General features: G+C 45.3%; 1 protein-coding gene and 1 pseudogene across 6 annotated transcripts in view; both read left to right on the top strand.

The window, feature by feature from the left end:
* The first annotated feature begins 4,867 nt into the window (after positions 1–4,867).
* Thrap3 (thyroid hormone receptor associated protein 3) overlaps positions 4,868–12,781 on the top strand; it is a 39,202-nt gene continuing 31,288 nt past the window's right edge. For 2 of the 6 annotated variants that reach the window (XM_085838955.1, XM_085838961.1), the window contains exon 1: positions 4,882–4,985. The gene's annotated coding sequence lies outside the window, so the exon portion shown is untranslated. Of the gene's footprint in view, positions 4,986–5,458; positions 5,751–5,915; positions 6,031–12,781 lie in introns of those variants that run through there. The other 4 variants (XM_085838957.1, XM_085838960.1, XM_085838958.1 and 1 more) reach the window with 3 other exon arrangements.
* Positions 6,271–6,365, top strand: LOC115030908 (U6 spliceosomal RNA; annotated as a pseudogene).

Consider the following 12,781-nt stretch of genomic DNA (forward strand, 5'->3'; position numbering starts at 1 on the left):
CAGTACTGCTTGAGGCCCTATGCTGACTTCCCTCACTGATAAGATGTGACAAGAGGTGTAAGATGGTAAGATGAAAGAAACCCTTTCCTCCTTAGGTTGTTTTGGTCATGGGGGGGGGGTGTGCGGGGGGGGGGGGACTGTTTTGTTTTTTTGTTTTTTGTTTTTCAAGACCGGGTTTCTCTGTGTAGCCCTGGCTGTCCTGGAACTCACTCTGTAGACCAGGCTGGCCTCGAACTCAGAAATCTGCCTGCCTCTGCTTCCCAAGTGCTGGGATTAAAGGCGTGTGCCACCACTGCCCAGCTGGTCATGGCGTTTTATTACAGCAATAGAAACCCTATGATATGATACTTGTTGAAGAAATTAATAGAACTGGATGTCCCAGTGCAACCCTGTAATCCCAGCATTCAGGTGAATTCTGAGATACAGCTCAGCCTAGACTACATAGGAAAACTTTTCATTTCATTTTATTTTTTTTATTTTGCGACAGGGTCTCTTGTGGCCCCAGACTCCTCAGACTCACCTTGTAACAGGATGACCTTGACTTTCTTCTGGTCTTCCTGCCTCTAACTCTGCCTGTAGCTGGTTCTCCTACTTTGTGGGTTCTTTTACTGTCTCACCTTTTACCCCCTCCCCCAGTCTCATCCCCTATCATAGATAAAAGAGAAACAAGGATTGAGGGAGAGAGGACTTAGAAGAATCGCTGGATCTAATTTCTTTCTTTTTGTTTCTTCTTTGACCATGGCTACTAACAAACTGCAACCAATGACCTAACCGACCAGCAACCACCAAGCCCAACTACCAGGGTAGGATTTATATATATCCTCTGAAAAGTTCCCAGAATTCCAAACAACAAATATTTGCAGAAATTATCTGCAGCTTGCGAAACCATGCTTCCACTAGAGAATGAGGCAAATCAGGGTCAGCTGGTGCAGACAGGTCAAAGTGGCCCCAGATCTCCACACCTGGGATTAAAAGAAAACACGTTCTTATAATTTTTTTTTTTTTTTTTAGTTTTTCAAGACAGGGTTTCTCAGTGTAGTTCTGTGTAGTCCTGGCTGTCCTGGAACTCAGAAATCCACCTGCCTCTGCCTCCCAAGTGCTGGGATTAAAGGCGTGTGCCACCATTGTCTGGCTTATTTCTGTGTTTTTTTTTTTTTTTTTTTTTTTTTTTTTTTTTTTTTTTTTGGTTTTTCGAGACAGGGTTTCTCTGTGTAGCCCTGGCTGTCCTGGAACTCACTTTGTAGACCAGGCTGGCCTCGAACTCGGAAATCCGCCTGCCTCTGCCTCCCGAGTGCTGGGATTAAAGGCGTGCGCCACCACGCCCGGCTTATTTCTGTGTTTTTTAAGGAGACCAAAATATTCCAAAATTGTCACTATTATCTACCTCCAGAGTATGAACAGCCACGCTCAGGATTCTGAGGTACTAGAGACTGAAATCAGCTTTATGTATGATAGGCTTTGTACCAACTGAGTTACATCCCTTCCTTGAAACCCTGCCTTTAAAAGAGAGGTGGAACTGGTGAGATAGCTCAGTGGTTAAGATCACTGGCTATACTTCCAGAGAACCCAGCTTCAACTCCCAGACCAGGGGATCCCACTGCCCCTCCAGCATCCTCAGGCGCTGCATGCCCATGGTGCGCAGACAGACAGATATGGAGGAGGCAAAATACCCCCACACAAAAGTAAACAGGATTTTTTAAAAATTTGGAGAAGAGGAATAGGAGCTGGGAGATGGCTTAATGAGTAAAGGTGCTTGCTGCCAAGCTTGGTGACCTGAGTTTGATCCCTGGAACCACAGGACAGAAGGAGACACAGGACTCTGACTCTGGCAGGTTGTTCTCTGACCTGTGGCATCAGTGTATCTGTAAATAAATGTCTGCTTAAAAGGAGTGATAAATTGTTCTCTGAGATGAGCTCAAAGTCGAGTAAAGGATGCTCAGAGCCGGGTGAGAACTTGTGAGGTAGAGGCAGGTGGATAGCTAAGTCTGAGGCCAGCCTAGGCTACAGAGTGAGTTCCAGGGCTACACTGAGAAACCCTGTCTTGAAAAACCCAAACTATTCAACTAACCAACCAACCAACCAAGCAAACAAAAAACAATCAGTCAACCAACCATAGGATGGAGACACACACATCACATCAAATTCATTAGAAAGTGCTCTAGAGAAGGCAAGGAAAGTTTAGTTATAGACAGGCTAAGCTTGACATTCCTGTGGGAAGTCAGGAAGCACGTTAGCTCCCAGACATTTAGAAATGAGAGTTAAACAGCTAATCACATCAATGGATGTAAAGGCGTTCTGAACACACCGGATCAGTGGAGGAGAGACGGGACTTGGCGAGACTGGATGAGAAGAGAGGGTGAGGACCAGACCCCTGCGACAGTTTCTGGGCCAGTGAAGAGGCAGCTGGTGCTCACCTAGCTTATCAGTGTGTTTGCAGTATTTTGCACTAGGCATGGCATGTAGTAGACACCCAGAAAAGCTGCGAACTGAAGTTTAAATCGAAACGGAACGTCTCAAGAGGAATTACAGAGTATGCAGCTCACAGGAAATGCCTCAGTAAGTGGGGAAGTATGAATTACGTAGAAGAATACTACTGAGGCCAGAGAGCTTACAGATTGGGTTGAGCTTGGCGACTTTTCTCTCGTGAGAGAAGGTTACCGATGTGTATTTTGTCTGCTTTGGCCTGGTATGTGGAGAAATTCATTAAGATTCATCTCTGCTGGGGTTGCTCCGGTGCTGCTATTGGTGTTGGTGTGCATGACAAAAGCTGATGTGCATGAGAACGGGCTCGCCTCGGGACAACCAGATCTTGGGGTACAGAATTTAGCATTTAATGCCAGACCAAGCCTAACATCTGTTCTCAAAGAGCTCACAGTCTGTTTCTCACATGGTCACTGACAAAACGGGTGCCTTAGTAATTATAGGTGTAGTCCCTGAGGAGCACACCTAAGGAACTGTCTAAATGGCGGCAACTGCTTTCCCACCTCAGCCGTCACAAAGTACCACCACAGCTGGGGCATCAAGTCTCCAGCATCCGTAAGTAGTCCGGCAGGTCAAAGCTGCCTGCAGCTGGGAAGGTCTTCCCGTCCTAATCCATGGGCGCAATACAGGAAAAAGGGCGGGGGAAAAGCCACCAATCCCTGAGCTCCCCAAGTTCAGGACTTGAAATTCCACCAACCCTTACTCCGGAAATCTCTGCATGCCCTGAAAAGCCCCGCTCCGAATAAATCCTATATATAACCCCTGTCCTTTGTTCACTTGCCTGCTGTCCACTTCCAGGAGCAGAAACAGCCACTCTTCGAATCTTTGTTCTGTACCCAGAACCCTCCCAGTAAATCTGTTTTATGAGATTTGCTGCCTGGTATGGCTTTCTCACTGGAAGAAGCTAAGAAGAAAAGAAGCAATGAAGAGAAGAAAGGTCAGGGCTGAGGTTGCAGCAGGTCCCGAGCTGCACCGCCTCTGCTGAAGAAGCTTCCTCTCAGAGCTTAGCGGTTCCTGGGCTTTCCGAATCCCTGGATACCCTTCCATCTGAACAGGAACATTTTCAATAGATACAACAGTACAGTAGCTCGTAAATGCATGACAGAAAAGGTGACGTTTGAACGCTTACATGTGCAGGATTCACTAAGGCAAGCAAGTGCAGAGAAAACCAATCTGCTGTAAAACCTTAGTCATGTGTCTGTAATCTCAGCAGTCATGAGGCTGAGACGGAAAGGCTGCCTTGAGTTTAGCGGACGGCCCTGTGCTACCCGGTGATTTCCAGGACAGCTTGGCATACAAAGGGAGATTCTCTTCTAAAAATTAAAGTTTTTTTTTTTTAAAAAAAAAAGGGAGAAAACACAAATCCCAGGGTTTCACTTTCCAGGACATTTGTGGTTCCATAGGTACTAATATACTTCCTGGGCCAATGCTCTTAAAAAACTTCTCTGGGGAGCCGGGCGTGGTGGCGCACGCCTTTAATCCCAGCACCCGGGAGGCGGAGGCAGGCAGATTTCTGAGTTTGAGGCGAGCCTGGTCTACAAAGTGAGCTCCAGGACAGCCAGGGCTATACAGAGAAACCCTGTCTCGAAAAACCAAAAAAAACAAAAAAACAAAAACAAACTCTGGGCCAAGTTTGAGGCCAGCCTGCTCTACTTAGAGTATTTCAGGGCAGACAGGAATACCTAGAACCCTGTCTAGAACCCCCGCTTCTCATGAAAAAAATTCCCCAAACTAAAAACCTCTTTGGGCTGTTATTGCCATTAAATGGGACAGGAGGCGGCTGTAGGAGAGATCCACTGAACTTCTGGGTCCCCTGAGATCACACTATCAAAACAACTCTTCTCCATTTTGCGTTGCGTTTTCTGGATCCCGGGTGATCAAGTGCCTTCCTTTGTCGGGGACCTCCCAACAACTCTGTGAGGTACAAATTAAGAGCCTCACTTTATACACAAACGATCTGTTCAAGGTCAGAAAGCAGGGGAAGGGTAAGGCACAGAACGAATGCCAAGAGGCCTGGTGGCCACAAAACTAGAGACTTTCCGGGGATGTAAGCAGAAGACGAGTGGGTGGGGCTCAGGCCCTCCCTCAGTCCCCCGGAGAGGTCTCTCCAAAATGGTGGGGGCAGTGGCGTCAGCAACGCCCGGGCCCCTTCCGTCCACCTCCCTCCCTCTTCCTCAGGCCACCCAGGCGGGGGGGGGGGGGGGGGGGGGGGGAGGGGGACGGAGGCGCAACGCAGCCGCCCACGTGACCGCCGATCTTCGGGCGCGTGACGCAAAGCGGCGGGCCCAACGCTCGCTCTGCCTTGTGGGAAATAGAGTTCGAGAGGACGTCCGATGAGTCAGGAGAGAGAAACCTAGGACTACATTTCCCAGGAGGTAGCGGAGCGAGGCGGTAGCCGCCGTCGTCGGAGAGCGGGGACGCGGGGCGCGCTAGCGGGCGGGGGCGAGGTTCGGGCCGGTTGTGCCGTTGCGAGATTGCAGCTGTAGTCGCTCCGGCCGGTCAAGGTGAGTGGACGCAGTTGATGGGAGTGAGGACAGCTCAGCTAATCTCTGTGTGTTGGGGTTTTCCTCTTTTCTGGGCGCCGGCTGGGCCCCGGCGAGGGTTAGGCCTAGCGTGCGGCGGCTTCCTCCGCGCTCGGCCCGGGCCTGCTCCGAGCGGGCCCTGCTCCATCGGCTCCTCCCCCTCCCCGCCCTTCTCCGCTTCCCTCCGCTCCGGCCTAGTTCTCCGGGCTCCGGCCGCCTTCTCTCTGAAACAGCTTGCACACTTCTGTGCAGTGTGCGGGAACGACGGCTTCCACCAACTCCATCTCCCCCCGCTCCCCAAATCCTGTTTGGACGAACCTCGTTATTTGAATTTTTTTTTTTTCCGGGAACTCTTGCACGCCCTTCCCCCACCAGACTCCATTGGCCTGGTTCTGTCTTCTAGGGCCCATGTGGCTGCTAACACACTAAATGTTAGTACTTCCTTCTGTTTTTTTTTTTTTTTTTTTTTTAACTTGTTTGTTCTTTTGTTTTCTTCCTCTCGTGGCCAAAAGAGGCCTATTCCAAGTTTACTTCCTATCGGAAAAATAGTTCCCACTTTCTTCCTTTGGTTGCAAGTGAGGCCGACTTGCGTTCCTTCGGTGATTGGCGTGTGCCCTGCTGGTGAGAAGCAGCTGTGTCCCACACTTAAACAACTTTTATTTTCTTTGCTCTTGTGATTCTTAATGGATGGAGCGTGGCGGCGGTAGTTGGCGGCAACATTGGTGGCCCAGAAGTTGAAAGCCATCGGTGAGATTACTATGTTAACGAGGAGCTTGCTAATTGGATAGAAGCAATATGGCAAGGACGTTATAGGACAGAGCCAAGAAAGACGGCTTTATCAGCTTTTGCGTTTAAATTTCAGTTTTTACTTTAACGTACTTAAGTTTTTTTTTTCTTTTTCTAAAATGGCAGTGCACAACCCTGGCTACCTTTAGTGGATTATTGTAAATATTCAACGAAATTCACTGACGATTAACCCCTTGTTACCGGGTATGGGAGTTTTCGATTGTGGGTCCTAAGTCGAAAGGCATGTATCAAACTGTCTTTTCAGATCTTTCCTAGTTTTGTTTGTGGAAATACTGTCCGTGTGTAGTCAATCCTACTATTTAGACAGCTTAGGTGTATATATTTTGTATAAATGTTAAAGACGGCTGGTGCCTTGAAACTTGTGGAGAAAAGTCGTTCTTTGTAGTTTTTTAGTTAATTTGCAGATGTGTATCTTGAATTAATATTAGTACTTAGTGAATCAAAAAGTAATGCAGCAAGCTTGCTTCGGCAGCACATATACTAAAATTGGAACGATACAGAGAAGATTAGCATGGCCCCTGCGCAAGTAAAAATAAAAAAGTAATGCAGCTATTTTGGCATGATTGCTTTTTTTTTTTTTTTTTTTTTTTTTGCCTAAGACAAGTCCAGGCTGGCCTCTAAACTCTGTATGTAGCTGATACTGGCCTTGAACTCTTGAGCCTCCTACCTCTACCTTAGAGCGGCTTTTGCCTCTACACCCAACTTGTTTTTTGTGTGTGTTGTTTTGTTTTTTGAAGACAGGGTCTCACTGTGTATGTCTGGCTGGCCCAAGATTCCAGCCTGGCAAAGGTGAGCCCACCACTCTGGTTTGATTACATTTTGTAAAAAGAACTGGTTGAAGGTTACTACATGTCTGAATGGCTGGGTGTGGTGGTTCTTGTCTTTAATCATAACACTCTGAGGCAATGGTAGGCAGGTTTCAGAGTTCCAGGCCAGCTAGAACTACATAGTGAGAACTTCTCTCAGGAGGGGGGTGGTAAGCCGGGCGTGGTGGCGCACGCCTTTAATCCCAGCACTCGGGAGGCAGAGGCAGGTGGATTTCTGAGTTCGAGGCCAGCCTGGTCTACAAAGTGAGCTCCAGGACAGCCAGAGCTATAAAGAGAAACCCTGTCTCGAAAAACCAAAAAAAAAAAAAAAAAAAAAAAAGGAGGGGGGTGGTTGGAGGAGGGGAGAGGGAGAGGCACAGACAGACACAGAGACAGAGAGACACAAACAGAACACACTTAATACAAGTATCATTTGTTTTTCAGTTCTTTTAGTACCCATGTAGGATCTCTAGTTTTAGAGATTGATTTAGCCTGTAGGTAGGGCCTCTCCTGCCTCTGTCTCTTGAGTGTTGGTGACTGCTGAGGTGAACAGTCACACTTAGTAGGATTGGTATTTTAGTCTGCAGACTAAATACAGTCCCGTTAGAAAGGGGTGCTCGTAATTGTTAGTGCCCCAGTATGCAGTATGTATCTTTGCTATCAAGTGTGGTTACTTTGGAGTTTGGATTATTTAGTGAGATTATGGGTCACATTCCTGGGGTGTAGTTCAGTGATAGAGAGCTTTTTAGAATACTGGTTTTCCTTAGTGCAAAAGTAAGAAAGAAAAACTATGGTGAGCTGGGCTAGATAGACCTGTGTGCTCTACCCAGGATTTGAGAGACAGAGACAGGTGGATCTCTGAGTTCAAGGTCAGCCTGGTCTAGGCAGCTGGGCCTGTGTAAAGATCCTCCCTCCAACAATCCAAAACTATAGATAATGAAAGTGACCTGCTTTGTATTGCTTATTTTTTGGAAAAAACTCTTGGAGTGTGTCCAAGATTTGCACAAAAGAGGTATTAGGCTGCCTGAGGAGCACAAACTTAAGTTTATTTTAGTCGTCTCCCCCCACCCCCTTGAGACAGGATCTCTGAGACTAGTCTGTCCTAATGATATCTCAAAGACATCAGTCACCATGCTTTTATATAGTTTATATTGGATAGATTTTTAAAATGCTACCTTGCTTCTTTGGAGAATTATGAGATCCTGAATTGAAGGAAATGTAATTATGCTATCTATCGGTCAAATACTAGATTTTGGTGGATTGCTTCATACGTATCTGGGTCAGTGAACTGACTGACTGATGTGACTGTGAGTGGGTGAATGATTCAGTAGTGCCTGGTAGCCTAGGCAGTCCCAGCATGTGTTGAGGCCTGTGAATACAGTGCAGGAAGCCAAGGCCAGTATGAGTACCAGTTGAAGGACTGCCTGGCAGCTGATATGTACACAGTGTTGGCCTCTGCTTCTTCCTCCTGAGTGCTTGGGCAGAGAGTGTTACTATGCCTGGCCAGAGTTCTTTTAAAAGGAGAAAAGTGAGGAACCAGTTTTGTGGGGTATTAAAGAGAGAATACTCAGGTGGAAGGAATAGTAGGTGCTCGGACAGGAATGGATATTTTTTTTTTTTTCTAGACATGGTTTCTCTGTATAGCCCTGGCTGTCCTAGAACTCACTTTGTAGACCAGGCTGGCCTCGAACTCAGAAATCCGCCTGCCTCTGCCTCCTGAGTGCTGGGATCAAAGGCGTGCGCCGCCACCGCCCGGCTAGATTTCCTTCTTGGTTGTTCACTTTTTCTTTTTTTAAAGAAAGCCAAATATGGTGGACAGGTATAAGAGGGTACAGTGGGTTAGTGAAGGGAGTTTTTCACTAGCACAGGTGAAGAGAGGAAAGATTTGTGACTTAGGTCGTGGGAAGTGATTCATATATTAGATCACTCTTGATGTAATGAAACACTATAGGGGGTAATGAAGAGGCTGGAGATAGCACTTGACTGGTGTAGAATAATGGATAGAGGTATAGGTTAGAATTATAGCATAGACTTCAGGGACCGAGTTTTATGTTCTCCAGAGTCAAGACAGTATTACAGTATGACTCAGTTCAAGACGGTCAGGATCTCTGTATAATTTTTATGCAATGTGCACATTTTTAGAAATGTCTCCATTATAGTTATATATATCAAAAAGTTTAGCTATGTGAGAGACGTGTCTTTTCCTGGTTGCTACAGACCTCAACCCTCACCATAGCCTGATGGGTATCCCTGACATGGAGCAGGATCCTGCTTGTCTGTTTATTGCAGGCATTTTAATTTGCTGTCCCATTCTGCATCTGTGATGCAGGTCTCTGAATGTTCTGTAACTGGGCATGATGGGGCTGGCTTTGGATCCTGGCAGAAGTGCCGGCATGATCAGGAGGAGTTCAGAGAACCTGGCCTACTAGAGACTTACCATTTTGCTTTCTGCAGCCACCTCTTCACTTCAGAAAAAAAGCAATCCTGGTGCCTTATTTTCTTGGTGGCTTTTATTTATTTATTTGGGCTTTATTTATTTACCTTAATTTTGTTTTCTGAAATTTTTTTTCTTTTATTGAAAAAAATTTTTTTTCACAATATATCTTGAGTCCTTTGAGACTGGGTCTCCACAAAGCCTGGCTCTCCTAGAGCTCACTTTGTAGAACAGACTGGCCTGCTCTTCCTAAGTGCTGGGATCAAAGGCTGGCCTGATAACATTTTTTAGAAAGTGTTTTGTTTTGTTTAAGGGAGGGTCCTCTAAAACACGGAAATACTTTGTTTTGGAACTGAAGCAGGAGTTTTGGGAAGGCAGTGCCTTTAAAAAGATAATCTTCTACCCTTGCCTCTTTTTAGCTGACTTATGTTCAAAGTCTCCATTTTTGTTTTGCTTTTTTTTTCTGTCTAGCATCTGAAATGTAACTACAAGCTTAGTCTGTCTCAGAAGACAGAAGGCCAAACAAAGGAAAAGTCCAAGAGTTTGGACTGGTTGTCTGAGATTTACCAGAGTTTGCCCTGTGTGGTGTTGTCTTTAGTTCCGGTGGCTTCTGAAGCTGAGGGTCGTGGTCACTTTTAAGGCCTCTCTGGATAAATCCGAAGTTAAGTCCTGGTAGCCAAGCATAGCAAGACTGTCAAAAAAAAAAAACCCAAAAAATGTGAGGGGCTCTGGGATGTAGAGAACCTACCTAGCATTTAGAGGCTCTCATCAATTTCCAGTAATGTTTAAAGGAAAAAAAAAAAAGAAAACAAAACAAAAACCCAGGAATTAATTGAATTTTGTTGTTGTTGTTTTGAGAAAGTCTCTGTGTAGCCCTGGCTCTGTAGACAGAGCAGGCTGGCCTCAAATTCAGAGATCTGCCACCCTTCTGAGCCCTGGGGCTAAAGGTGTGAGTCCCTGCTACCCAGCTACACTGTTCTTTATTAATATGAGAGAAATGACTGGGCGGGTAAGCTATAGACTTGGCAACTGTCAAAAGGAAGGGGGTTGTGAGTGGAAAGTCACATGGTGTCATTTGTGAGTGACCACACGGAGGAGGAGTGGTTAGCTTCTATGAAAGAAAAGTGGGCAAACTCAGAGTGGTGATAACTCCGTAAGTGATGCTGAGAATTTTTATTTTTAAAATTAATACACATGGGGACTGGAGAGATGGCTCAGCGGTTAAGAGCACTGGCCGCTCTTCCAAAGGTCCTGAGTTCAAATCCCAGCAACCACATGGTGGCTCACAACCATCTGTAATGAGATCTGATGCTCTCTTCTGGAGTGTCTGAAGACAGCTACAGTGTACTTAGATATAATAAATAAGTAAATCTTTTTTTAAAAAATTAATACACATCTGTGAAAGCCATTGCTTTGCTTTTAGTAAATTTTTTTTGAGGCTAATGATTAATAACTGGCTTCCTTTATTTAAGTAGAAAGGTTGAGTTATGGAGAATTGATAGAGTAGTTCACTGAGATGAGGGTGTTAGTAAAGTCATTCAGGAAATTTCATTGTGAGAAAGTCAGCGTTACCTAGGCTTGGCTTTCAGCCTACAGCAGGAAAGATAATAAAACGAGTATCTTGGAACCTTTTTTGTTTTTTCGAGACAGGGTTTCTCTGTGTAGACCTGGCTGTCTTGGAACTCTGTAGACCAGGCTGGCCTCGAACTCAGAAATCCGCCTGCCTCTGCCTCCCAAGTGCTGGGATTAAAGGTGTGCGCCACCACTGCCTGGCTATCTTGGAGTCTTAACCAGTATTATTGCCAGTGAACCTAATGATCAGAGTTTGATCCAAGTCCCAGATGGTGAAAGGAGAGAACTGACTTCTGCAAGTTGTTTTCTGATGTGTTGTGGGTGTTTGAGAAACAAAACTTTGAGAACAAATGAGATTCTGCTGATCAGAGAGGTCCGTCCGTGCCTTTGGTCCCATCACTCTGCAGGTAGAGAAGTAAGTGGATTTCTAGAGTTCAGTGCCATCTTAGGCTATACAGTGAGTCCCAGGCTAGTCAAAGCTAAGCCGTGAAAGCCTGTATCTAAAAGAAGGAACCAGAGAGATGACTCAGGTTAAGGGCAGGCACTATTATTGCAGAGGACTCAGGTTAGATTCTCAGTACCTGTGTTTGGTTGCTCACACCTGCTTACAACTGCTTCAAAGGGTTTTCCTCTTCTTACAGGGCAAGCACTTTACCATCGATTTAGAGACAGATTTTTCTGTGTAGCCTTGACTGTTCTGGAACAGAGCCTCCTGTCTCTTCTGTGCTGGGATTAAACTGACCGACCTTCATCGGCTTTTAATAAGCTTTTGAATACAAATTACTTGGAACTTCTAGAAGAAATTTTTTTCATTCCTTGTCTATTTTGAGAATAATAATGGTATTCATTTGACAATTATAGAAAAAAAGGATGAAATATTGTAAAAATCAATATTTCAGTGAAACTTTACTATAAAAAATTGAAACAACCACACACTTAACTCATTTCATTTATTAGTCATTCTGGGTCTTTAATAATAAATGGAAGTAAGGACTTTTACTACATTGATAGAGGACTAAGTAGGGCTAGTGGGCCACACTAAAACTTCTCAAATGCATTAGTGCTGTGCTATATTTAGATTTTTAGTTATTACAGTGAATAATTTTCCAGCCAGGGCTGAGCAGTGGAGGTGCAGGCCCTTATTCCCAGCACTAGGGAGACAGAGACATGTTGATCTCTGTGAGTTCAAGGCCAATCTGGTCTACAGATCAGGTTCCAGAATAGCCAGCTACAAGTGAGAGACTGTCTTGGGAGTGGGGGTGGGGGGTGGGGTTAGAAAAAAGATCTGGATTAAAAGTGTATTTAAGTGTATCAGATCAGAAGAGGGTCTTCCCACTTACATAACTTAAGTGACTTAATTGTTTTAAAAAATTCTGGGTTGGAGAGATGGCTCATTAGTTAAGAACACTGACTGCTCTTTCAGAGGGACCCAGGTTCAATTCCCCACACCTACATACATGGTTTGGTAACTTGCTACTACTGTTTGTGACTGGAGCCACAACATACTCTAAATACAAAATATAAAGTCCCTCACAGGTGTGCTCAGCTGTTGTGCTTTAGTTAATTATATGTGTAGTCAAGTTGATAGCCAGGAATAGCCATCAACACATGGGCTTTTGATTTTTCTGGGTAAGAATTGTGTGTGATAATAGAAACTGAGACAGGGTTTCTCTGTGTAGCCCTGGCTGTCCTGGAACTCACTCTGTAGACCAGGCTGGCCTCGAACTCAAATTCGCCTGCCTCTGCCTCCCAAGTGCTGGGATTACAGGCATGCATCACTACTGCCCAGCCCTTTTTTTTTTTTTTTTAAACCACTTTTCTTGTTTCAGACCACATAATGTGTGTGTGTGTCAGAACTGGGCACCAAATTTGGGTTTTCAGGAAGAGCAGCAAGTGCTTGCTCTTAACCTCTGAGCCATCTCACCAGCCTAGACCTGGAACTTTTGATCTCTTCTGTCTCTGTTTCCATAGTGAAGGAATTACTGCCATGCATGTACGCATATCTACCTTGCTTATTAAACTGTTGGAGATTGGATCTGTTGCTGCTTGCATCCTTGGCTACTGAGCTGCATTCCCACTTTTTTTTTTTTTTTTTTTTTTTTTTTTTTGAGACAGGGTTTCTCTGTATAGCTCTGGCTGTCCTGGAACTCACTTTGTAG

This window comes from Mus caroli, unplaced genomic scaffold (assembly GCF_978045245.1).
Source record: "Mus caroli unplaced genomic scaffold, Mus_caroli_1 scaffold_6, whole genome shotgun sequence".
NCBI classification, from domain to species: domain Eukaryota; kingdom Metazoa; phylum Chordata; class Mammalia; order Rodentia; family Muridae; genus Mus; species Mus caroli.